General features: G+C 40.0%; 1 protein-coding gene and 1 long non-coding RNA gene across 7 annotated transcripts in view; one reads left to right on the top strand and one right to left on the bottom strand.

Annotated features, from left to right (window-relative positions):
- DPP6 (dipeptidyl peptidase like 6) overlaps window positions 1-26,675 on the top strand; it is a 550,202-nt gene that overhangs the window by 323,418 nt on the left and 200,109 nt on the right. The window lies entirely within an intron of this gene.
- LOC116786461 lies at window positions 1,558-21,336 on the bottom strand. The gene is made up of 3 exons (XR_004356946.1): window positions 21,228-21,336; window positions 13,203-13,477; window positions 1,558-1,754 (listed from the first exon to the last, which is right to left on the bottom strand). It is a non-coding gene; the product is annotated as an uncharacterized LOC116786461 (long non-coding RNA).

The following is a 26,675-nucleotide window of genomic DNA, read 5'->3' as shown; positions in this document are numbered from 1 at the left end:
TGAGTTCATGGCCCCAGACTTTCATGTAGCAGAACATTTTGCCCACGCAGCACCACATGGCTTCACCAGGGCTCTGCAGGGAGGAACATGTGCTTCTGAGCAAAGGCTGCTACAAATGGCACTAATCCTTCATGATTCATGTCTACCCACAGGATGTACTCGTGGAGAAAAGGCTGCCAAACTGGAATTTCGAGTCATACGCGGTTCAGGGAGGATCTACCTTTCTTCTGATTTCTGCAAAGCATCCAGAATATTCCCATCCCACACAGATGTTTCATTATTTTATATTAATACACATTAAGGAAATACCACCTGAGGGCCGGGAACAATTTAAGCTGTATTGTGCTGGCATGAATAAAAATTGTGGTAAGCAACAGTCATGGCCCCCAAAGGGCTGTTGTCAGAAAGACAGCATGGACCATATAGAAGAGATGGGCAGAAGTAAGAGGTACTGAGGGGAAAGGGAAGCAAGTAACTACTAATGAGATAAATGCAAGCACGAGGCTAATATCAGGTGTGGAATAGTTCCAATTAAAGATAGAATTTGTTCAATAACTAACATTATTGTTTTGGTGAGCTGCTATCTCCAAGAGGACAAGCGTGGTGGAGTGAGGATATCTGTTTTCATATGCATTACTGAGATTCCGTATGCATGGAAATGCTTTTGATTTCCTCCAAATGCAGTTGAGACAAAGAGCTTCCAACTGCTTCAGAGCCAGATGAAAGTGTCACAAGGAAGCTTAATTTTTCAAGATGTGTTACAAATATACACGATCTAAGTTGTATCCCAATGCATTTATTAAATACCAAACTACTCTGTGCCCCCTTTTTCACCCATATCTTTTGCACTTCTTTCAATTTCTAGTTACATAAGCATATTAATTATGTATCCGTAATGATACATAATTCAAGTACAAGTTGTTATTACAGTTACTACCTTCTCAAGCCTTTATGTTACTGGTTGTGTCATATTTGTGGACAAATCCTGCACTCTGGGCTCCTGCAAGTAGATTTACTAAATTTAGAGGTATCTTTTAATTAATTTTCATTCATATAATAATGACACATCAAACAGTGATGTTCAGCTGAAAATTTTTCTGTCAATGTTAATTTTAGAAGTACCCATGAAAATACATTTTGTTTTCTCTGATTGTCTTCCTTTTATGAAACGCTGAAGAGAGAACCGTAAAATTCACAGTAGTGAGGCTTTGAATTCTGTATCACTGTTGGGCTATCACAGTCTGCAGTCTTTTGTACAGGATTCCCCTGCTGTCTGCAATCCAAGGGAAACAATCCATTGCAGGAAACATTTTAAATGGTCATGTAAACACAGAATAAAATATCGTTCATTTTATGTAAATTTTATAAATGCATTGATACTTGCACTTTCTGCATTTTTAAAAAAGGCTCAAAACATCAAGAATTCTAGGGTTTAGTTTCTTCTTTCGAAGGATTACAAAAAGACAGTTGTGCTGTCTCATTTAATTAAAAGGGAGTCCAGGCTGTTTGATCTATCCCAAAGATCTTCCTTTATTGAAAATTGTAGGTAATACTTGTTCTCAGTATTTTGCTACATTTTTGGGACATCCATTTTAAAGACTCTATTTCTTATTTACTAATTATTTAATAGGTTTGTCCACACGTGTAAGGTGCTTTTAGAAGATGTATTTTGGTTCAAGAGGAAAGCTCTTACTGTGGTAGTGTGGGTTTCTTTCACCAAGGCAGCAGTTGTTGGCCTCAGGGCACTCATTGAGCTGGAAGTAGAGAATAGGTTATGATTTAGGTGTATGAGAGGATGATATTTTGCATCTCTGTGTGCAGAATTTCGTTGGAGGTTCTTTCTTTCCCCCAGCACATTTTAAATAAGAGATTTCTCTTTTTCTTACTCAGTTGTGGTGCTCTCAGTTTTAACTGCTGGCGTTTCATTCTTTCCTTCTGCAAAATAGTTATGACTGTCCTGTGTCATCTCTTAATAAAATCTATCTTTTGGTGTCACTATCAGTTGCTGGATTATTTTTTGATCAAGCAAGTCATCTTTAGGAAGGATGAAATTTTATCCCAGTTTACCAAGATCAAACAAGGGGACACCTCATAATCTTAAATGAAAGTAGTTAACCTCACAATGATAAATACACATAACCTACCTTCCCAGAAAGCAGATGAGTAAGGACACCCTTCAGAGCTTAGTCCTTAACTTTCATCATAAAATCAGAACTGAAATGATGGAAATTGCCTAAGAACCTAAATATACTGAAATATTCCTTTGGTGGGCCTGCAGAATCTACTCTTTATTGAAGTAAATAATGTTACTAAATTATTTGAAGGATTCACTCAATTTGGGAGTTTTAAATGAGGCCGTGCAGGGCCAGGTTTTCTGCTTAACTAATCCTTCTGTTCTCTAAGGCATAGCTTTTTATACTCCAATGTGCTGTTATCAAAGAGTCCTACTTGTTCTGGGTTTCTCCTAGTTGTCTGTGGAGCACATATGCATCTCTCTGAGGTTAAAAGTGTTAGTGACACTTGGAAATAGGGTACCCACTCAGCTAGAGCATTGTTCTGATCCTCAGTATAGAAACTGAGGACCACTTTCTTGTTTTGTTCTGTTTGATTTCTCTTGACTGGAGTTTGAAAGTACTAGGGGAATTTTGCCAGTGCCCTATTTCAAGGAAGTCTTATTAATCACTTTCAGTCATACTGCACAGTTTCCTGCTGTGTATTGTTGCTGAAGAAGGAAATTCCAGCCTTATATTTTCATTAATGATCGCAGAAAGCTGGACTAGTACTACTGGGAAACATTGAATCAAGAGGGGTTATATGAAGATTTTTTATAATGTGCACTCATCATGGCTAGGCTTCGCGAACGAAGATTTGGGAAGGCACTATCCACATTTGCTGCAGGCACGCTGGTGGCTTATGAGGCCAATACGTGACAGACATATCCGATTGCAAAAGGCGCAGCAGAAAGACTCCTTAGATGGTGTATTTTGTAAGATACGGTTCTTTCTGCGTTGCCTTTTTTCCTCGAGAGTGATCCTGCGTGAGTTCTCAAAGGAGACAGCTGCGTTATAGATGGTGTGTCTCCAGGCCTCCCGATTGGAGGCCAGAGTAGACCAGTTATGGTGATCAATATGGCCAAGGCTGAGATGTTGTTTCAGGGAGTCTCTTGGGGCAGCACCCTGAACGACCAAGCAGCCTTTTCAAGGACAGCACTGCTTGCTCCACTCGGAGAGGGGCCTAGAAAAGGTGGCCTAAACAAAGCTCATCTCCACTTTCACCCGGTTGGTTAACCGCAGTCCAACGGGCATCTTCCTCCAATGCGGTCACACAAAGAGCAAAAGACAAAGGCATGCACCTGCCTCCAAAGGTGTACCTAAATTAACTCTAGCATGTTGGAATATCAGAACCATGCTCGATTATGCGGGTAGCGGACGTCCTGAGCGTTGGTCTGCCCTAATTGCCCATGAGCTGGCTCGTCTCAACATCGACATCGCCGCTCTCAGCGAAGTTCACCTTCATGAAGAAGGCAGCCTCAGAGAACATGGTACCGGTTACACACTCTTTTGGTCAGGCAAGCCCAGAACCGAAAAACACCTCTCAGGAGTCGGCTTCATGATCAAAAACTCCATTGTCCCTAAACTCGAAAATCTGCCGACAGGTCACTCTGACCGTATTATCTCCCTACGCCTTCCGCTAAACAACAAGCAATATGTTGTCATCTTTAGTATATATGCCCCAACTCTCCAAGCTGACCCTGCTGAAAAAGATAAATTTTACACTGACCTGCGCCTCCTTACCCAAAAGGTTCCTGCAGACGATAAGATCATTATCCTTGGTGATTTCAACACCAGAGCAGGCAAGAATTTTGAAGCCTGGAAAGGAGTATTAGGCAAGCATGGTGTTGGAAACTGCAACGACAATGGTCGACTTCTGCTAGAATTCTGTGCAGAGCAACAACTCACCATCACTAATACTATCTTTCAGCAGAAAGATAGTCTGAAGACAACCTGGATGCACCCCCGTTCTAAGCATTGGCACCTCATTGATTATATCTTAGTGCGACAGAGAGATGCCCGCGATGTCCTCCATACCCGCGTGATGCCCAGCGCAGAATGCCAAACAGACCATCGGCTTGTGCACTGTAAACTCAATTTTAAGCTCAAATTCAAACCAAAGAGGGGCAGCATCCCAAGGAGAAGACTCCAAGTTAACAATCTCCAATCAGCCACAATGTGCACTACATTGTAAGAGAAAAGTTGTACCATGGTCCTATCCTGTCTGCAATAAGGGTTATGCCATATGAAAGCACCAGCTAAAGCAGTTACCTACAAAGAATAGAAGCCTTAAGAAAGTACTATAGACATGTCTAGCTGTATCATAATATGCTGGGAACTTGCAAAATATAAGGATTCAAGCTCTCAACAGGTTCTTGTAAAGTTTGGCTTTTTTAAAGCAGGCTAACGAACAAAAAGCAAGGTACACCAACACTCTGAGAGCATCCACTCTCTGGATGCTCTCTGCATGTCTATACATCAGTGTCTTCACCCTTTCTTATTCGCAGACTATATACTCTTAAAAAAGAATTACAAACCTTCTTGTGCAGAATTACATAAGAAAATAGTTTAGGTAAAACTTTGCCTTTTCATTTGCTGTTGGCATTTTTTCTGTTTTGTTTCTGTTCTTGTTTTGACAATGTGGGAATCATATTACCTTTTGGGGGTCTCTTTTCTGGGGTGTGTTGTGGACCGATAGTGGCCCAGAGACTACTGGACCAGGCACCATGGTTTGGGAATCCATGAGCCAAGATAATGAGTCAGACCTCATGAAATGCTTCTTTCTCTTGAGTTAGAGGATGAGATCCCTCAAAATCTTCTGAAAATATAGTTTAAACTTAGATGCCCAACATTACTTAGAATAGCTAACTTGCTCTCTTATTTGTCTAATTTACATGAAGGATGAGGATTTTACTTCTACTTATAGATAGTTATGTATTTGCAGTCTCCTGATGCATTGCTCATATTGATATATGACATGAGTTGATTTTTGAAATGTATTTCAAATCCCATTATATTTGCAATATACTCTAAGTATAGCACTTAATGCAGTGTTTCATAGTGATTCAGAATAGAGGTAAGTGACTCAGAACCAGGGAGAAGTAACTAAAGTATTTTGACTGCTCTTGAAGGTGTTTCTGTCATAAGGAGATACTGGGAAAGAATGAAAATATTGCATCAGTACAAATTAAGTCAAAGGAAGAAAATGGAGCACAGCAATGGACAATATTGATACTCTGGATTGGATGAAAGATAAGAAGCCTGTAGAAGAGATAAAAGCTGGTGCTGGTGTGCTCCAACATGCTGTTTGGAAAAATATAAACAACAGCCTCAGGTATTTTAAAGAATTAAGACTTTAGAGAGCAGTACCTATGGAGCAGTACTGAAAGAGAAAAGAATTAAAAGTTTCTTAGCAAAGACAGATATAACCCATTTGTTATAAATTTTTGCTGATTTTAAAGTTTATGTAGTATGTATTAAGAACTTGTTTGACATAAAGTGGGTTTTGTATCCTCGCTTTGCATTTGAAATATTGCATAAGCTACAATACTTTTAAATACTCTATCTTATGTAAGCACTGAAAGTTGTCTCCATTTTTTTATTTCCTCTTGATAAATGGCTTGTTTAGCTTGTTGACACAGGACTTTTTAATTGAAATCTAGTGGAAGCCTCTAAGAATTCTTACACCTTTATGATGTATGAAGTCTCACTTAATTGGTCTTGTGCTGTTTCCATTGTCTACTGAATTCAGTTTGCTTCCTGACTGAGTTTAATGAACTTGCTGTCTGTAGGGAACAATATTAATGCCAAGCACTGCTCTGAGGCCCCAGGCAGGACTGGTGCAAGGTGCTGTGCAAACACACAGATGTCATCATGAGCCCCAGTGTTATTTTGCCACATTTATTACTTTAGTTTCACACATGCAGCAACTTCATCTGAAAAGTTTTTCTCTGAAACCACGTTGTGGTAGCATTACTGCTCAGCAGCAGTAAGGGCCATCCCTTGGACCCTTATAGAGTTGGATTCGAGGGTCTGAATAGCTGGGACCATTAAAAACATTATGTCAGGTCTGTCCATGTCCTCAAGTGGGAATTGTGCAGGAATAAGAGCAACAGGTCCTCCTCCATAGGCCTTAACATCTCAGCTTGCTTTCTTGAGTACAGGTGGTAGACTTAGTTTTTCTGCATCACCTGGTTGACTCCTGTATTATTGCATGGATCACCGTGCTGGGTGATGAAGGGGACAGGAAAAATATCCTCCTAATATTAAGCAGATATTAGGGTCTTGGTAGAGCTGTCATTCCCCAGTTTAATAAAAGCCTAAGACATAGAAGTGCTGGGAAGGAAAAGCCATTTCTCTATACACATCTACTTCAATGGGGGAAGAGGAATTTTACACAGTGGTAACAGGAATTTTACATCTGTGTAATGCCTATTCACACCAGCTGGGAGTGTCTGATCCAGTCATGTGGGACCCCACAGCCTGGCATGGCACCATGGTGCTGGGATGGCACAGACTCACAGTCAGACACTTATTGCAGAGGCCAGTGTGGACCTGGACAGCTACTCTGGTGCCAGACAGTGATGATGACGTTCTGTCTGTGGTAGATGTATGATCGATAAACAAAAGAGCTTGTAGGGTCTAATTAGGAAAATGCAAAGATGGAATTGATGTGCAGGCGGAATTAATTTTCATTAATTTAAATTAATTCTTTAAATTTTAAATTAATTAATTTTAATACAATTGTTTCTATTAGGAGGTCTGACTGCTGCAGTCAATCATTGTGATCACCTCTGCAACACAGTTGCAGGGAGAAATACTCTTCCAAGATTAATGTATGAAAATTGGCCTGTCAGTGTTTCTATTCCTGTTTCTAATTTTATCACTGATCATTACAGTTTGTAATACCATTTGTTCATCTTGGACCTTCTTTCACTTTTTCCTCTAAAAAACTCTGTGGAGTAGCTTTTAGTTCACAGGGATGAAGTAGGTTAAGCTTTACCAAGTAAAGTGCTTAGAAATTACTGGATGAAAACTGGTTATCAGTGCAGGGTATTGTTGAACTACTTCACTGCCAAATGACTCATCCCAAGAAGTTAAAAATAGAGTTCTGATGGGTTTTTGTTGTTCAGTTGTATTGTGACTCCAGAATTACATTATCACAGCTCCATGGGCAGCTCAAATGCCATGTTACCCCACTGTAAGAAGGACTTGACAAGCATTCTCCTGCTCAATGGTCTCCAGGCATTGGGTTGGTTTTATCTGGGGCAGAGGTTCTCAAGAGACTTTTCACTTGAGCAGGAGGGAATTGATATAATGGAAAAGACTTTTCCATGTTGTTATGCGGGAAAAAGTTCCTCAAACTCTGGTCTTACACCAAGAAATGCATTTTGTGATTTTTGTAACTGCAGCTGGAAGCTTTGCAGAGAGCACACACTGAGTGTGTGTTTCTGCTTTGCTGCCTAAAGTGAGTTTGAAATAGTCCCAGTTATTTGCCTCTCAATCAGATTTATTTCCTCATTCAGGCTAAGCAGTTCCAGTGTACTCTGCAGTCAGACACACTGAACAGTCACTGTAAGTTATGTATCCACTTCTTCAGTTTTGGTTCAGGTACTTCTGGTTGTTTCTTGGTTTTGTTTTGTTGAGGCTGATGAGAAGAAAGCAATGGAAAACAGAGGAGAGAAATGTCTGTATGAATCTCCACAATGACTTCTGTCATTTTGGTTTTGCTTGTCTGAGGTCAGACTGTGACATTTAAGCCTTTTTGGTTTAGAGAGGAGTATTAAAACCCATCAGTGAGTGTTTTCTCACTTGACACCAGCACAAAGTTAGCACAAGCTGCATGTGACAGGAGGAAAGATCAATTCAGTGGTTCCCTGCCCTTACCTCCTCCATCTGACTGTGATGCCAAGTCCCCACATTCACAGAATTTTGGTGTCACCCACATCCTAGAGTTTTCCATGTCTATAAAGGCTTAGGGGCAGTCAGAAGGGAAGCACTATGTGTTGGGACCTGAGCGAGATCACGCCTGTGTGAAACAGGGCCAGTGGTTCTCCACAGAGGGATTTGCCCTTTCGCAGAGATTATTCACTAGTGAGTTTTGCTCAGGGCCACCCTTTCCACTTGCACAGAGGCCCTGTGGCTCTCCTGGGAACTGGTTACTGCTGTTTTCTGTCTTTCAGTTTCTGGTTTTTATTTGATAGACCTTTTCTCTGTTCTGAATAGATGAGGTATACCCAAGATACCATTTTCAAATGTCCTGCCCCAGGAAGTGGAATGTTTGGAGTTAAACCCTGATGCCTCCTGAGATGCTGGAGCCCATGAGCCTCCCTTGAGCTTTGTGTATGATCTTTACAGCTCTTTTTCTGATCAGGTTTTCAGAAGATGTAGTTTTCTATGCTCTCTGGTTTCGTTAGCAGCTCTAATTGCTGACTATTCATGATGAGGCCTAAAACCTCATTTCCTTTGCTCTCCATTTTCACATCCCTGAACAGTGACAGGTCAAGAGGTTCTTTGATTCTGTAGAGAATAACTTCTGTAATGTGAGCTCAATTATTTGACGAGGGACTTCACACATCTCTATAAAGTGGCCTGGGAGGGGACGGGAAATGGAGGCTCTATTAATTTAAGAGTGAGATTTGGTGAATCAGATTGATTCATCCAGGTAGGACTAGCCCCTGAGGCAGTGAGTTTCCTGTATAAGACTTCTGAGTGGCTACAGCACATGGATTGCAACATGGGGTGGAATATAAAAGTGTGGTCTCACACTGAATGTACTGAGCTTAACAGTCCTGATAACCCTTATGAGTGCAGCTGAATAATGTGGAGGTCTGGTTGGGTGGGACATTTGCAGCTTTACAGGAGTTTTGGTGTGCCTGGGGATCTTGCATGGCTCTCTGGAGACCCAAAGGTATTCATGCAAAAGCATATTTCTAAGAGAAGTAAGAGGTGTGCGGTGAACTAAAAACATGTTTGTGCAACCTTGGTATGTCTATGTAAGAATTAGCTTTACATCTGGTAAATAAAATACTGTGTAAACTTTCTGTGACCAAAAGATGACATTAACACAAAATGAATTGTAATTAATCTTAGTTGACTGCTAATTACCTGTAAAATCTGATTAAAGGGAAAACTAAATTTGCCTGCGGTAATTAGTGTTTCAATATGAAGTCTATGTCCATGTAAATATGTCTAGTTCTCTGTGCTAATTTATCACCACGATTTACGAGCCTTTTTTTTCTTTCTGCAAAGGTTACAGAGAATGAAGGACAAAATTAGAATAATGAATTCTTGTTTATTAACACAGAAACAGAACAAATATTCCGTAGACATTTTATAGACTCCAACATTATAATATTGTCAGAGAAATGTAGTGTTTCAAACATATTAGCATAGAAATAGGTTTGTTTCTTATTACTTCAAATAGTTTGCTTGCACTGGTTTGTCATTCAGCTGTCAGTAGAAAGGCAACAAACATTCAGTGAGAATTAACCCCCAAGAAAGCACTGGCCATTCTGCTATTCATTGACAAATGGATTTTGAAATATTCACATAATGAAATCTCCAGAGCAAATGGACTTTAACAGCTGATGGGGTTTTGTAAAGCATCATCAAATCACAGCTGGACATCCAGAGTGAATTTTCAGCAGGGATAGCAGGCAAGTTTATTCACACTTACAATGTGATTGAAAGGAGTAGGACATGTAATTCTTCAGTCTGACAGGTAGCAAGTCTTTTCTCTGTTTTGTTTTAGCACAAATACTTTAACTACCTTGTCCTCCATCAAATTGTCGTAAGAATATTCCTATACCAGGAAAACTTTGTAGGTATCGTGTTCAACAGCAAAAGGAGCAATCTATAAAGTGTTCTTCATAGAAAACCTACACACTTGCTGCTACACAACAAGCTATTATTCAAAACACAGCCCTTGCTCATGATGTAGTTAGCTATCACTGCATCTGCATCTACACTGAGGGGAAAACGCACACAGCCCATCTCATTACAACTGCCATGCAGCAGGATGCTTTTTTATGGAAATAGTGACATTTTTGAATAACCAACCTGAACAACACTCTTAAGCACACAAGTAGGAAATGTCTGGGGTTTTTATGTTGCTATCCCATATGGGATACAGAAAATCACTCTGTGGCTGCCTCCTGCGCTGGAAAAGTAACACATGTTGATCCTCTCCCTTCTATTCTTTAAACAGCTCTCCTAAAGCTCACCAAACTGATTATCAGAAGCTTTTTAGAATCAGGTAGTGTGAGAGCAACAAATAAAAAAGCTTCCAAAGTATGCCCAAAGCCACCACAAAAAAAGTGTTCTTGACATCCAAATCACCAATGGGCTCTTTACTTGGAAACCTCACAATGTGATGTACTTCCTCTAATGTTCCAAACACCTTCCTGGAGTTATGTGAGTGAAACAGTGACTTTGCACCCAAATACTTCTGTGCTGATAACTGGAAAAGGACAGAAGAGCCAGTACTCAGAGAAGAACATTTTTGGCAAAATACTTTATCTCTGCCTTGCTGATCCTGGTTCTCAAGAGAGATGTACAGAATACCTTTGAGGAAGGAAATTTGGGATAAAGTGCACAACTTTGCTGGATATTAGCAATACAGACACAACAGATTCATTTTTATTTTGAATTGCAATTTTTTTCTAAGCCTTTCTTCTTGATAAACCCTTTCTGTTCCACTTTCTGTCCAGCTGATAAGGAAATGAGCCTTATCACCTCTCCCCTTGGTTACCCTTCATGACGTTCTTCTCTCAAGTTGTTCAGCTGATTAACATAACTAAACGAAATTCAGAACAGTGTGTCCCACTTTGTACTGAGATTGAAGTGTCCTGCCTCTGTTTCAGCCAAAATTCTATCTATTTCTCTATGAAAGATATTCAGATCTTTCATTCTTGCCAGTCTTATACAGATAAAGTATGTTATTTAGGTGTTTACAACAAGGCTACTGGTAGCTCTCTTGAAATTGCTCTCCCATGAGAATAAGGGAGCAAAAAGCTGAGATAGGGTTTGTCATTCAAGTAGAAACTGGAAGAATATCAAAGCAACTCCCTGGATATAACCCTCTTTCTCTCTTTCTCCCTGGATTAAGGGCATATGGATGTTCTCCTAGAAGATATGTACCATCATGCTTTACTTATGTAAAATTAAGTGAGAAAACAGTAGAAGTTTTCAGCAAGATCTCCAAAGATATGCAGTTCTGAATTAGGCCTTTAACACTACCCTAATGTGCCCAAAGATTATTGTATTAATGGTTAATTACTAAATGATCTCATGACACAAACTATTACACCATCTGTGTGTGCCTCTTCAAAAATTTGTACTGACACATAAATGAAGGTGGAACAGAATTTGTTCCTGTAAAGAGAAATTGATAATGCATTTATGTAATTTAAGCTTGATGATATTGTTATTTATATGCAATCTCATCATTTTCAAGGTCTAGCCATTTGTTACAGAGAGCAAAATTTCTCAGAAATACAAACAGACAGTATACACATACAGAGAACAGTATCTCACCTGATGACTCCTCAGTAGTTTGTATAATTCTTAACTGGGGCAATGTCCTCAAGAAAACTTCACCTGTCTCTGAAACAACTATGGAATCATAGAACCATCAAATTCTTAAGGTCGGAAAAGACCTTTAAGGTAATCAATTCCAACCGTTAACCCAGCACCCCCAAGTCCTCCACTAAACCGTGTTCCCAAGTGCCACATCTAGATATTTTTTTGACACTTCCAGGGTAGGTGACTCTATCGCTTCCCTGGGCAGCCTATTCCAATGTCTGACCATTCCTTCAGTGAAGAACTTCTTTCCTAATATCCAATCTAAGCCTCCCTGATGCTACTTGTGGTCATTTCTACTTGTCCTATCACTTGTTGCTTGGGAGAAGAGACCAACCCTCACCTGGCTACAACCTCCTTTCATGCAGAGAGTGATAAGGTCTCCTCTGAGCCTCCTCTTCTCCAGGCTGAACACCCCCAGCTCCCTTAGCTGCTTCTCATCAGACTTGTGCTCCAGACCCGTCCCCAGCTGCTTTTCTCTTCTGTGGACTCACTCCAGCACCTCAATGTCTTTCTTAAAGTGAAGGGTCCAGAGTTGAACAAATATAGCTAAGTCCTTATGTTTTTCTTTCCATTAACCTTAATTTAGCCAAAAAGAAGGGACTCAATCTAACAAACTAGTGACTCAACTGATCGGTTTTCTAATTGACACTGAGTTTGTGGATGGTCAGGCTGTACATCTGTGGGACCGTGTTATTCTATTCCTGTTACCTTTGCTCTCTCTTCCTTTCTTTTCCATATTCAGACATTCCGTGTAGTTCAAATAAAACTCCACTTGTCTTTAAGCTGGGTCATGCATCAGTCACAATGCCTGAAACTGTGAAAGCAATTTTGACTAGAACCTTTTGCAATAGAAATAATGGTGCAGTGGAAACTGGTCTTACATGTACGAAACATTGCAAGGGCATTGTAATATATCCTTTGTGTCAGATTTTCAGGCTACTGTGTTTGTTCTCATTGAGGGATAAGAGGGCATCTCATTCATTTTATTGTGGGGAGCAGGAGGTGAGCTCAACATCCTTTAAAAAAATGTTCTGTTTGTTTGGGGTTTTTTTTCCAGCTGTATCTCTCTGAAGTTATTTCCTTTGGTGCATGATCATATGATCATATTTAAAATTCACTAATTTGTTTGTGTTTTTCAGAAACTGTTGGGCCAGTAGCTCAGTTGGTAATTCTGAGAGACTGAAATACTGTTGCTTCCTTTGGCAGTGCAGCCCAACAGAAAAGCCTGCAGAGGACTTTGCCTATTTAGAGGGCAGGGAGTGTGTCTGTGTTTCATTCCTGCAGTGCAACTCAGTTTCTCTCTTGAAAACCATGAAGAATGTGTGAATTGATGCTTTCACGCCAGCTTGGTTGTGTTCCAGTACTGTTAGTACAATCTAGGTTCTTTGTAGATAAGACTGGAGTTATACAATAGTAGGTTACTACTCTGGCAAGTTTCAACTAGTAGGAATTGTTTGTCACTGGTTACTCTTGTAGTGCAATCTGTGTAGCAGATCCACACTTCTTACAACCAAAATTGTCTAGAAACCAGAGACTGAGAAAAAGGGCAAAAAATCCATTACTTACATGGCTCCCTTTTCTTGCTCTGCGTTGTGGAGCTTTTAATAGTTTTGTACTCAAACCCTCCAGTCTTCCAGGTGAGTTCATCTGGTAGGAAACTGTTACATCCTGCAGTAACAAATACTTATTTTCTCAGAAGAGCTGCTTCCAGCATATCCGAGTCAATGGGAGACAGAGGAAATGCCTCTCTCTTGTGCCACAGTCCTGAGCTGGACCACCGAGTTGCTGAAATCTTTTGGCCTGGCCTTGCTTCCTTTTGGCTTGAATTTCAACTGATTCTCCTGTTAGGACAATTGAATGTGTTAAAAACACTTAAAATACCACCAGGACAAGAGCAGAACTTAGAGCATCTACATGAATAACAATAACTTCCCGGCCAGGAATAACTGAGCCTTTCACCTTGCTGGCAAGTCCTGATCACGTTGTCCCTTTGACTAACACTGAGAGCCCTAATTTTGAAGCAGTCTGCTTTAATTTACCTTTTTTTTTCCCCCGAATGCTCTGTATAGCAATGTTTTCAGAAATTATTGTCCCAAAGTTTAGAGAATAGGAGCCTTCACTAAAAAACAACCACCCCAATGAGCAGATGGTTCTCTCTCTCCAGTGCTGGGCTGGGATCTGTGTCCTTTCCTATGCCCTATTGCTGAACTTAGGGGTGTCACATTATAAGATGATACTTAGAAATGTATTTGAGAGGTGAGGTTCATGAACCTTTCTCTCCTAGAGAATATTTTTTGCCAAGGTGATACACGCAAGTGAACACGTATGTGTCATGGGGAAGTATGTCTTGTAATGCCAGTGTAACTGAAACACAGCAAAACTGTCTTTTGTAGGAAAAACCTTTTAATCTGAATATGGAAAAGAGTAGATTTGAAAAAAAGGGAAAACATGTATTTTTTTTTTAACATCTTACAATAATCAGAAAAGGGAGTTTATAGAATAAGGTGAAAAAATGTCTTTTGTCTCATGGGAGAACCTGTACCTGAACATTTTTAGATGGTAAAAGGTACAAAATGAGAAATGGCAGAAACTGCCAGGTCAATTTTCCTACAGATAATTTAAGGACAATCCAATGGTAATTGAATAGGTGAAGTGTGTCTTTCTTCTGGTGATCATAATCAAAGAACTGGTCAAATCTCTAACCAGATTAAAAGATCTTTCGTTATTAGGCCTTGCCTAAGGGGCTTTAACAGTGCTTTTAACAGTGCTCTCTTTATGCCATGGGCATGTGGGGGGGGTTGGCACCGGGAAGTAGAGTGGTTTTTTTTTTCCTCTTGGTGTTGAGATTTAGCTCTGATTACTGAGGCTGATTCTTCTTTTATGTAAGAGACAAAAGCAGCCAATGATTCAGTCCATTAAAGCTGAACTGTATCGAAATGACTGGTGATTCTGTGTTGGAAATCAGCAATGGGCTACTACTTGCTTTAGGATAAAAATAAAAAAAAGTCCTGATAACATATCATTGATTCAAGACTATCCAGTCTACATCTTTAAAATTCACGAGAAAAACAAAGGGAGACAGCTGCTGAATTAATCAACACAGGCTGAACTTCTCTGCAGTACACAGCTTATCTTCAAAAGAAAAAAAATAATAAAGGAATTTAAAAAAAAATAAAAAGAAAAAAACTGAGCAAGCAAGTAAGGATGATGTATGACAGGAGTGTAAAATGGAAGCTGCACAAAACAGCAGACCCTGAGCAAGTTTTATGCACTTCTGGTGCAAGAAACCAGATAAGATTAAATCCCTCAGCTTCATAAGAAACAAGTAGAACAATCTGCTCCTGGCTATTGCAACAGCAGAAGGAGGCATGAAGGTCTGAGATAAGGTAAATATCTTTCAATGCTCATTTCCAAGTGCCTTTTTGGCTCCTAATTCCTCTAGGCTTCTAATTTGCCTGTTACTTTGACTCAGCCTGAGGGCTAATCATGTGCTTGAACCATCCATTTAGAAAATAAAAGGCATAGCAAAGCAACCCAGCAAGATGTGTTGAATGAATGCTGAAGGCAGAAATAACAAGTATCTTAACAAAATCTAAGGAGAAGAAGGTGAAAGCAAGTAGCCTTTGCAGCAACAGCATGCTTCAGTCTGTGCCAGCTGGTGCTCTTCCTCCTCCCACTCCCTCAGGAACCTGAGACCTGAAAGGACTGATGCTGGTTTTCACTGCTGGAGGTTTCTGGAAGTTTATTCAGTCTAAAGTGTTCCTCTCATGTGTTCTAAATCTCTAAAGGAGGTGTGATCAATGACAAGTCAGGGTGAGTGAGATGTTTCCTAATTCAGATCATGTCCTATAGTGGATCTTGTGTTAACAGGCTACTGCATATAAGCTGTCTGATCTGAGCTGGTTTTCCTTTCCTTTAACATACAGATAATGTTAAAAATGGGGCCCCATTCTCAATGGGTGCAAAACAGCTCTGACTTTCTGTGGAAATGCTGAGCTATCCCAGCTGACAGCCAGACCCAAAAGGGACAGCAGTTTTCTTTGTGTACTGTCTCACACTTCTGGTCTAGCTGGAATTATCTTATTGCCTAGGGGAATTAAGCAACTTCATTAGTTCCCTAATTTCTTTCTGGTGTTTTGAAAATACCAGATGTAATTAGTGTGTTTTCTCACCCTGTGGACTGCATGCTCTTCCCTTTTCCCATAGTGTCCAGGTGCATCTCCAGGGTATGGGAAGGCCATAGGACCATGGATCTGATCCTGCACTTTCCCATTCCAAAGGCTATCACATCCATATTGCTGTGCAAATGATCACTTTTTCTTTCTACAACAGTTCCAAAGCAAAAATGAAAACTGGTTCTTCCCCAAGGGCTGGGAAAAAGTTAATAGCTTTGAACCAAATTAAAAATGTCATTGTCTCTCTTGGTTTATGGCAAGTATACCTTTGAAAAGAGGCAGGAGCAGACTCATTTTGGAAACATCACAAGGAAAAAAATCAGCTTTCTATTAATCAAACACTTTGTCAAAAATCTTTTTTGTCGTTGCTGTTTTGCCCCTCAAGTTCTGGCTGCTCTAGCTCCACTTTACTCCTGCCTCTTGGGACTGGAGCTCTGGCCCACTTAAGTCAATGTCAAGGCTGTTTTTCAGTCTCAGTTCTTCACTGAGGCCCCACAAGGGTTTTTCTGTGCCTGCACCAGTGCAGGAGGCTAGGAAAAGCTGCCTTATTTATTTTCCCAGCCTAAAATTAAAAGGCATTGAGACTGTTTGTCATTAGCAAAAGTGTCCTGCAGTCCTCCGTACCATTACTCCAGCTGCAGCTTTTTAAACTGATGTTCTGGTTAGAAAAAGTATTTATGTGGAGTCAGATATCTGAGATTAAAGCTAAAATGCTGTTTGAATGCTTTTGTGTGGTATCGTGAATGCAGATCGGTTGAAACACTCCATCTATCTGTCTGTCTAATCATATACCTACTGCTTGAATCAATAAAGTTAAGCACATGGAGATCTATTTGAAATACAAATCCAGACAAAAGACACTTACTTTCTTTAATCTTGGACCAATACTTGTATAGAGGCTGTTTCATTAATATATTATCTCTGAAAGGTAACTGGGTTTGTCGGAATTGAAATAAGGTTAAATGAATCAGCTGTTGTAGTTCATCTGCTGAATCACAACACTTTGCTCTCAGTTTGTAAAATACTCTCCAGACTAATGAAGTAGGGTCAATCACATGCATTTTTGCTGGAATCAAATTGCCATTAATTGTGTCACAGCTATGGATAGGTCAATAAATGTTGCCACTGCACACTGACTATTGCAGTGCCAGAAGATGAGCCATTTTCTCATTATGTGGTGCAGATTTAGACTCTGCACAGATCAGTGTCTAATTTCTGTGGTGTAGAAGCTGCCTCCATAGCTCATAGTTTCTTGCAGAAATGTCACTGGCTACATCACCTGTAAGTGCCCCATTCCTGGAACAGGGATGGTTCAGCTGGTATTTAGTGCTGTGGTAGATGTTGGAATCATTCAACTCCCACAGATCCCTTTGTAACTTCAGTGTACTGAGCACCTTCTGAAAAACATTTATTATCCACAGTTGTGCTGCTTCGATTTGCAGTTCACTGATGGATAGAAATGGCAGGAGAAACATTTGTGATAAGTAATGGATGCAATGTGTTGAGTAGCTACTGCATCAGGGCACACATTGAGTGTTTAATTTGCTAATAAAAATTAACCAGGAACGGGAGGGAGGGAGGCCTGTGTTAGCTGGTAATATCACACATCCCAGTTGAGGTTTCAAGGGATATCAGACAATGTAGAGCCATCTGCTCTGATACACACCTCTGACATCTGCAGAAGGGGTTTAGCCAGGCTAGAGAACAGACAATAACAGTGACCTTGGGTGATTTCAAAAAGGTAGGTGAGAGGAGATGAAAAGTACAGAAGGAAACAGCTGCCCCATCTCAAAAGGGATGGGGTAGGAGTGCCCCACATAAAAGACTTGGGTAAACTAGATCTCATCACAGATCTTTTTCTCTGTATTAAAGCTTTCTTTTTTTTTTTTTTTTTTTTTTAAATTCAGGTTTTATTTCTGTTTGTTTTGTTAATATGAGCCAATCTTTGAGGAATCTGATCACTTCTACTAACCTTGGGTTGCAGTCTTGGGAGAGAAAAGTGTCAGTGCCAAAGCCAGTAGGGCTCTGGGTGTGGGTGCTACTGATGTAGAACCTACTGTGAGGTGTCCTCAAAAGGGAGGGAGCAACTGGATCTTTTGCTGAAAAGCTGAAATGGGGAGAGTCTTAACTCTGAGAGTCCATAAGGGACCAAAGTTACACTACTCATTTTATTTGTGGTTATATATGGGAGAAATATTTCTGTCCAACAAAGATGCCCAAGTCTGTGGTTTGTTTGGGGTTTTTTTGTTTGTGCGTGGGTTTGTTTGGTTTGGTTTTGGTGGTTTCTTTTAAAATATGCTCTTTTTGCTATTTTGTGTGGGTGCAAACCCAAGAACAGGGTAAGTTCTTCGTAAAAAAAAATAAAATAGAGCTTCTAGGCAAACTGCAAAGAGAAAGAGAGCATTTTCCATTCTCCCGCTTCCCCGAGGAATGTGCAAACCATTCAGCAGTTTGCTGCTCTGGGCTGGATTTTTCTCAGCCTTTCTTGTTGCAGCTGCATAAACAATTAAATATTAATTGGACTAGAAAAACAGATTGGCCATGTGCAGAATAAAGACATTCACCTGGGACACAAGTGGCCAAGTTCAGCTCTCAACTCTGAAACTGGTAAATTTTTTGACCTACTTCTGAGTTGTTGGTCTTGGTCACCTAATTATATTTTATCTCTCTTTATTGTTACTGCCCGTGGTCTCTCCCGTGTTTAGTCCATTCAAATCATAAAACACCTTTTCTAAAGATTTCATCAAAATTAGCACATTCCCAGCAGAAGTGTTGCTTTCAGTGACTAGATTGTGGCAGGTTCAACACTTTTGTTTAAAAAAATTTGACTAGCTCCAAAGTGTTAGAAATATTTATTCAAATGGACCTCCTGCCACAGGTTTTTTCCCCCATAGGAACGCTGGAATATGAAGAATGAAAATATATGTCTGTTAACTTACTCTGCCCTTGTGCTAGGAGGAGAAATATTATCTTACCTTTTGCAAGTTGCAAGATGCTTTCTTAGCACGAGACATGGCATGTTCTGTTTCTCTGTCCAGATATATTATAGTTGCTGCTGGATATTCAAATAAACTGAGTGTGTTTCCTCAAAAGAGCTCACAAGCCCCTGTATTTTATCAGCACATGTAGTACAAAAAGGCCAAAGCGAGGAATCTGGTGTGATGAAAATATCATACCTAATTCAAAAAGCAAACAAGAAGGACCAGATGTCCAAGAAAGATCCCAGGGATGGTTTTACATTAAGATGCAGCAAAGTTCTGGTTTTTGCATTTTGAGTATTTTTCATGTACCAAAACACTATTATGATATAACTTCTGACACATATTTAGGCTAACCAGTACTTGGCATTCCCAAGAGAGTGGAAACTACATTAAGAATATTGCTTATAAAGTGCTCTTGACTATCATAACTATCTTTAAGTAGTTTTCAGCTTTGAATTTGATCCCTTTTGGTCTCAGAAAGGTTAATTATTAAATGTGAGATTTAGGATGCCTTTCCATCCCCTGTTTGCTTCTCGTAAGTCTCTCAAAATTTCTGTAACTGAAATTATACTTTAGCTACTGGACAAAATTTAGCAGTGATGCTCTCTATTGAGCCAGCATGTTCAGAAAACCAGTCTTAATTGTTCTCTGTTCCCTGTGCATCTTCTTTGAAGTTAGCAGGGCTGGTGTGGGAAGAACATCATTTGACTACTGCTTTTGCTACCTGCTGCAGCTCATCTTAATATTTTAAACTGGGTAAGGCACAAGAGAATTTCTCTGGAGATCTCCGTTGTGAAAAGGGCACAAAATTCCCAGAAATCCTCAGAGAAGAGCTTGGGTTCTTGTTGTCATCATTTTTAACACTGTTATAACAAGTGTATTCTGTATTTGTCAGTATTGCAACAACTTAGTATGCTGTTAAATTCAGCTGGGTAGCAGCACTTGCCAAAAATTGTTATCCAGTAAGACAAATAAATAAAGTATGAGGAGTTTTTTGGTTTGTCTAATTTTTTCTTTCTTGTTAAATGAAATTATTAAAAGCCAAGTCACACAGACTCTTCTTTGAGCTGTTTTAATCAGTAAACCTGCAGTAGCACATGTGTTAGAGGGGCATCTGTTATGTGAGGATGAAAATGACCACAGAGAGGTTTGAGCCATGCAAGTAGGAATTTTAGGAATTTCAGGGGAAGGCAAAATGTGTTTCTTAATAAAATCTGGGTTCAGCCTTGCTCTTCAACAGCAGCCCCATATTCAGCTTTTGTCACTGGAGAAACAGTGAAGGGCAGTGAGGCAAACTGTATTAATCAGGGATCTGTCCCGATTTTGTCATTTCTGATGGTCTCCTGCTTTAGGAGAGTGTGACTTTGCCAGCAGCACAATGTTAAGGACAAAGCCTCCAAGATCTGCAAGTCATTCAAATGCACACTTGTTTTTCACTTGTCTGACTCGGGCTGTGGGCAGTGCATTACAATCCCCAGAGGGCTCCTGAGAAGTCCAGCTGGGTCAGTGACAAGAGAAGGGATCAGAGAAGTGCCTCTCAGTTAGAGATGGGTTGAACATCACCCCTTGGACCACTGGCAGATTGCAGCAACACTGCTGGGAATTGATATCGTTGCACACAGCATTTCTTTTTAATATATTTTTGTCCCACCAAAGAAAGCCCAGCTTCCAGGTCGGTGTTCACTGGTAGTTAACTTGAGCTATCAATAGGTACTTACTGTACTGGTCAGCTAAAGCATCAAGGGGGGTTTAGTCATTGCAGGGATGTTGGCCTTGGGTGTTTATAAATCATGATTTGAATTCTCAAGAAATTAATGTTTGCCCAAGAAATATGGAAATTTAAACAGTTTTGTTTTCTTAAATTACTGTTTGACATTCTGACTCTCTAATGGATCATTCAAATGATGTTGAAAAACTCCCTGCACCATGAAAAGCCTTTTTTTTCTTTTCCCTAAAAAGAAGCACTTTTTTGTTAATCACACAGCTAAAGGAATAGGAGCATTAAGAAAGTACCAGGAGTTTGCCAATACTGGTGAATAAATCTGCATGTTCACAGCTCTCATTAAGCTAAATAAGAGTTGTGGGAATTAAAAGACTCTGGAAAGGAAGTTTTAAATCGTTAAATCATTCTGATATCTCCATGAGGGCATACATTTTCTAACTATTTTATTTACAGCCTTCTGGTTGCTTTACACATCACTGATCTTCACTTATAATGTTGCTTGACATCACACCAAACCAAGAGACTGGTGCTCCTGGTTGGGCACTGGAACCTCAAAACTGCTCTCAGGGTACAAGTGGAAAGCAGAGTTTTCCAGCTTGTCTTGATTTCTGTTTCACTGCACAGGTCCCGTGGGATAGGAAGGTCATTCTGCTGAGGGAGGGACATACAACATAAATGCAACGCTTTGGAAAGGGTTTTAAAAAATGATTACCTGTGGTGTGTTTGGATTGGACATCACAGGGAATTGAAGGTCTGCAGAGTAGCTCTTTGCTGCAAGAGAAGGACTTAACCACTGTAGCAGTTGGTCTTTTTGCAGTGTGGGCTCTGTTTGTGAGCTCTCAGCCTGTTCTCCCTGGTCATGTGTCTGGTTGACCAGTAATTAGAAAAACCAATGAAGTATGAGCAGCATTTCTGATGATCCTTCAGCTTTAGAGTCATTAGTAGACAAAAGAGTGGCAGGACTGGTGACAATCTGCTTTTCTAGAAGACTTGCTGCCCTTGCTGTCATGTAAAATACGCACTGTATTGTAAATCTGAGGGTTTTTTTTTTCTCTGTAAAGCTGAGGGAAACTGTGTCTGGTGGCTGTGATACCGACTGGAGACTTGGGTACTGTGCTGGGTGGCACTGGAGGAGTCTGGCACGTTAGACTCTTCCTTCACTAGAGCCAGGAGAACTGTGATTTTTTTTTCTGATGTTCTCTGTATCTGGAGCGTCTTTCAAGCAAAGTGAGCCCAGGAGTACTTCAGCATTCCACAGGAACACCGGGCAGGCAATTCCTCATTATTTACCTAAAGGTGAAGCTAGTACAGTTCAGTCCAACTAATGATTTAAAAATCAAATCAGACACTAGATCAGATGAATGAAGTTGTGAAACTTTGTTTTCTTTTGTCATGAATTACTTTTATAAAGCACTCCTAGAAGTGGGGAACCTTTCCACTGATAAGTCTTACTTAGCAGGGGTAAGAGGGAATACAGCCCCAGCGTTTCACACACTCCTACAAGGCTGAACTGACATAAACTAGTTTGTTCCGCCACTTCGAAAGACAAATGAAGTACAGAATTAATTATAATATTGATTCCAAATTAACCAAGTTAAATTAAATGGTTTATTCAATACCAGGTGATTTTTAAAATGTATTATACAGTGCATTATTTACATCTCCACTTGAACAAGACCCAAATATTTTATATAATTAAAAAAATGGATTCTGAGGTGCAATTCTACAGGATAGATGAGTAGGCTAGGTGCACGTCTGAAGGTTTTGCTCTAAAAAAGAACATAGGAATGACCTTAGGAAGGCAGAGAGAAGATCCATCTGGTCTAGTGCCTTGTCTCAGGCACTAGCAGATAGTTGCAGAAGAGTAAAAAAAAAAGACAAATGCACAGCTTTGTTTTCTCTAAATTCTTTCCTGGTTTCCAGCTATATATGAAGGGCTTGTACCACCAAATAAATACAGTTTTCTCTAGATGTAACCACATATTTTGTCACTGAAATCAGTGGTATTGCAGTAGATTTACACTGCTGAAACAAATGTAAGGTCTAGCTTTTAATGTCCCATCAGGAAAATGCCACTGAGTCCCTTGCTGACTCCAAAAGAAATAAACAGGAAAAGGTGGTTTTATTGCATTATACCTCAATAAGGCCAAATGGACACCTATAACAGGAGTCAGACTGCAATAAAAGCCAGGAGTGTAGTAGTATGTCAGTGATAAGAACCACACATCAAGATTATGAAGATGAATTATACAGTGGTTTACTGCTTTTTGAGTCTGAAGATTTCTCTAGGGAATTTGAGGTTTAGATATAAAATGTTTCTGGCTGATAGAGCTGCTCATATTGTTGCTGTATCTTGCTGATGTTTTCCCCGAAACTGATATATTTAAATAACATGAGAGGTTTGTGTCCTGAGTCCTATCAGTGTTGACACTCCTTAAGCGACAGAAAATGAAAGGAGATTAATATCTCTGAGCTGAAGAGACTGGTTCTGACTTAACAATTTCCAGGGGTAGCCAGCATCTCAGGACTGTCACTATAACCATGATCAGTACGTGGATCTCATGATCCGAAATTTTGTGTTTGGCACTGATGAGTCAATGGCCTGGTGCTGAGATGTGTTCATGAAGGTGGAAAGACAGTAAAAGGTTGAGTTCTCACCAGTCCGTGTGTGGCCTGTTCCTCATGAGTTCCCTGTTGCTTGTGTTCCTGACCCATCCCATTAAAATCCTGACCACACACTGCTTCTACAAATGCTGCAGCCTTCTCTCCCACTGTCAGGAGTGGTCTGTAACCACCAGCATGTCCACAAGTTTCACATGAGAATTGGAGAGTGGCAGATCTGGGGCTTACCTGTCTCCCTCTGGCAAAGCATGAGTGGAGGAGGAGGCTTATCTGGGTTGTAAGATGCAGTTTTTATCACAGTTCTCACAATACTTTGCATTTCTTTTTGTGGCCCTGCTCCAGGAGGCAAGTGGCCACATGCAAACCTCAACTTGGAGCAGCCAAGGGAAAAAAAAAAGACCTTGAAATGAATGTGTTGGAAAGATCAAATCCAGAATGCTAATGTTACATTTTAGGTTTCCTGTTTGAAAATATCCATGGCTTTTCATAATTTGGTGTATGTATGAGTCTGACTGATGATCTTTGATTACTGAAGGGTTGGCAGAGCTCAATTATCAAAAAACCCCCAAACAAACAAATAAAAAACAACAACAACAACAACAACAAAAGGAGAATGGTGCTTCTCTGGCTTTTTTTTTTTTTTTGATCGTGATATTGACATTTGAGTTTCCTGTGCAGAGCAGATGAGTTCAATGTATGAGATTTGCAAGTGAGAGCCCTGGCTTGCAGCATATTTTCCTTGTGTATGGGAGAATTTCCTAAGGAAAAAGTGTCAGAAATGCGCTTTAGAGAGGGTTTATGTGCAGCAAAGCAGGGAGAATAGCTGCAGTCACACGAGGTAGCTCTGTTATGGAGGGAAGGTAGAATCCTGGAGCATAGCAGAGATTTTTCCATACCTGTGTTTTGTTATTTTCTTAGCTGTTTTCTGGATGAAATCCCAGCCAAATCTCTTCTCTGTGGTGGTGAATCAGTGGGAATGCTCTGTGCATACTCATTAGACTTCAAAATCCTCATGCATAAAGAAGGGCTCACAGTCAGGGCAAGTGATGGTGTTCAACCAACTGCATTCCTACTGGATCCCTTTTATGTCCAGTGCTGAGAATTGTCACACTTTAAATTATAGTTTGGTTGTGGGGTTTGGGTTTTTTTTCCCTCTTAGCATGTGTTTTCCCATTTGGGAAGTACTGTGCTGTTTGGTAGATGTTAAGCAATTAATAAACTGGCATATTTTGCATCTCATTATGTGGACAGAATGACAGAGCTCTTCTTGTGTGTACAGATAAAGGCAGCAACATTGAATTCCCACTGCACTACTGAAACATGCCTGGTCTGTCCTAGACTTACACTGTACTGCTGTTGCAGGGCCAGTTTTGTTTAATGTTACATTTACTGGCATATCTTACATTGTGTGCTATTTTAAAGGAATTTTTTGCTTCATTATTCAAAACTGTCAGCAAATGATTTTCACATAATTTCTCTTAACTTTCTTTCCAGTATTAGAAATCCTGTATGAAGAGTCAATATTGTCATTGGCTTAGGGATAGATAAGATCTGAGTTCATCTTCTGCCAACTATATCTCATGTTACTTTGGGTACTGGGTGCTTGTAAGAGCCTTTTCTTATAAACAAGTCACAGGCAAGCAACAATTGTTCTAATGCCTTGATTATCATGCAAAGTTTGTGTTTGAATTTTATATGACACTTTATTTAGAGAACTTTGGAGAAAAAAACCCAAACAAACAGCCCTGATACAGTAGTCATTTCTTAGGGCCACGTATCCTTCACAGAACTCTATACAGAAGAATTTTCAAATCTGGATTGAGCGTATCTCTGTGGATCTCAGCAGCAGGCATGGTCAGATCATCCCCTGAAATCATCTACCCAGGACTTCTGCTGCACAGTGTACCAATAATCAGGGAACCATATGCTGCATTTCATGGTTAAACAGAAATAGACTTCATTTCCACCAATAACTTCATATTTTGCATTTAATTAGGAAAAATGAGTAGAGAGTGTGTCATTTTCTTTTATATGACAATTAGAAATGTGCCAGAAATTTCACTCTGGAATTTATGTGCAGATATCCTTTGCAATTAGTCATCTTATTTACTGCCAAATAAATGTGTTTTTAGCAGAATTTCTGTGAAACTGCAATTACATCTAGGGAATGAGTAGACTAATCCCATCTGTGTGTGTTGCATGGATCTTTCCACAGATACTCTGCATCCCATCCCCCCATGCTCTATTCATGGGTGACTTACTGAATCCAATAAATCTGGGAGAAGGAAATTCTCTACTCTCTTCAAATGAAAAAAGTGAAGCAGTATAACCTAACCTTATTTACCAAATAAATATTACATTTCCCTGTGCCACCTACTCTCATGGCAATTCTGAGCGGGCAGAATGCATCATTTTCCTTTGAGGAGAATACTGGTTGGAGTTCAGGACCTAATCCTGCAGACTTTTCTCCCTTTTCTAAAAACAGGGTGACTTAGAGGAGAAAAGACTACAGGATCAGATCATGACACGGGGAACAACTGAAGTATTGCATGAGGTGACAGGGGTGATAAATCATGTCAGGATTAACTTCTTAGTTTTCTTTTTTTTTTTTTCTTTTGAGACAGTATGTGCTTCCAGAAACTCCTCTTCTTTAAAATGAGTATGGTACAGAGGCTCTTGTTTTGAGAACTAACTGGGATTATTTGTTGTAGGAGTTGCTACTCCTCAGTGCTTTGTCCCATGGCAGTCAGTACACTCCCAGGAACACCAGAGGCACAGCTGGGGGAAGAAGGGGGCCTATGACCCTTCCAAAAATGACCATCATGTTTTGAGAAGCTGCTGTGGCATTTGGCCTCAGAAACAGAGAATGGGCTCTGGCCTTTTTTACTGAACAAGGTGTAGTTTTTCGACATTGTTTGTTGAGGCACGTGTGGTCTCGTGTTTTTCCTGCCTTGGAAGGTCTTTCAACTGTCTCAGAGAACAGTTGTTTCAAAGCAAGGATCATGAAGTCAGAGCTTGACATATTCATTATTACTAATGATATATCAGTTCATTTAGGTCATCTTTAAGTTCTTTGTGAAATTAGTTTTTGAAAGTGAAGAATATCTGAAGGAAATCTCCTCTGAAATTTTACCATTGTGTTTCACTGAACCCATCCAGTCAGAAGGCCCCATTCACCTCTGCAGGTTGATATGTCTGCAAATATTGCTGTTTTAACATGTCTTATGGAGTTAAACTGTACCCATATGATGATTATAGCCATTTGCTAGACCATCTGTCTTTCAGGACTATCAGAAAGTCTAGATGGATGATACTCTAATTTGGAACGAGGTATTTCATTCCCTTGAATTTACTTATGTCAGACAGTATATAGCTCACTACTATTTCCAGTAATGATGATCTAATTGCCTCAGCCAAACTGTGGCACCTCACTGGGACTATATATTTGTATGATGCTTGCTCAGTCATGGGGAGACTTAGAAGGGGTCATGCATAAATAACTGATCATATATGAGTATGATTGTACGAATGGTATCCT

The sequence above is a fragment of the Chiroxiphia lanceolata genome, chromosome 1 (assembly GCF_009829145.1).
Source record: "Chiroxiphia lanceolata isolate bChiLan1 chromosome 1, bChiLan1.pri, whole genome shotgun sequence".
NCBI lineage: Eukaryota > Metazoa > Chordata > Aves > Passeriformes > Pipridae > Chiroxiphia > Chiroxiphia lanceolata.
The sequence above is the reverse complement of the archived record's forward strand: the minus strand, read 5'-3'. Positions and strand labels throughout refer to the sequence as shown.